Below are 1083 nucleotides of genomic sequence, written 5' to 3' on the forward strand. Positions count from 1 at the left end.
CCAATCAAGAAATGGGCAGAAGACATGAACAGACATTTTTCCAAAGAAGACATCCAAACAGCCAACAGACACATGAAAAAGTGTTCAATATCGCTCAGCATCAGGGAAATCCAAATCAAAACCTCAATGAGATACCACCTCACACCAGTCAGAATGGCTAAAATTAACAAGTCAGGAAATGACAGATGTTGGCGGGGATGCGGAGAAAGGGGAACCCTCCTACACTGTTGGTGGGAATGCAAGCTGGTGCAGCCACTCTGGAAAACAGTATGGAGGTTCCTCAAAAAGTTGAAAATAGAGCTACCATATGATCCAGCAATTGCACTCCTGGGTATTTACCCCAAAGATACAAAAGTAGGGACCCGAAAGGGTACGTGCACCCTGATGTTTATAGCAGCAATGTCCACAATAGCCAAACTGTGGAAAGAGCCAAGATGTCCATCAACAGATGAATGGATAAAGAAGATGTGGTATATATATACAATGGAATATTATGCAGCCATCAAAAGGAATGAGATCTTGCCATTTGCAACGACGTGGATGGAACTGGAGGGTATTATGCTGAGCGAAATAAGTCAAACAGAGAAAGACATGTATCATATGACCTCACTGATATGAGGAATTCTTAATCTCAGGAAACAAACTGAGGGTTGCTGGAGTGGGGGGTGGGGTGGGAGGGATGGGGTGACTGGGTGATGGACACTGGGGAGGGTATGTGTTCTGGTAAGCGCTGTGAATTGTGCAAGACTGTTGAATCTCAGATCTGTACCTCTGAAACAAATAATGCAATATATGTTAAGAAAGAAAAAAAGAAGAAGAAGAATGTAGCAGGAGGGGAAGAATGAAGGGGGGGAAATCGGAGGGGGAGAAGAACCATGAGAGACAATGGACTCTGAAAAACAAACTGAGGGTTCTAGAGGGGAGGGGGTTGGGAGGATGGGTTAGCCTGGTGATGGGTATTGAGGAGGGCACGTTCTGCATGGAGCACTGGGTGTTATGCACAAACAATGAATCATGGAACACTATATCTAAAACTAATGATGTAATGTATGGGGATTAACATAACAATAAAAAAAATAAAAA

Source organism: Phoca vitulina, unplaced genomic scaffold, assembly GCF_004348235.1.
Source record: "Phoca vitulina isolate PV1807 unplaced genomic scaffold, GSC_HSeal_1.0 scaffold34, whole genome shotgun sequence".
Classification (NCBI taxonomy): Eukaryota; Metazoa; Chordata; class Mammalia; order Carnivora; family Phocidae; genus Phoca; species Phoca vitulina.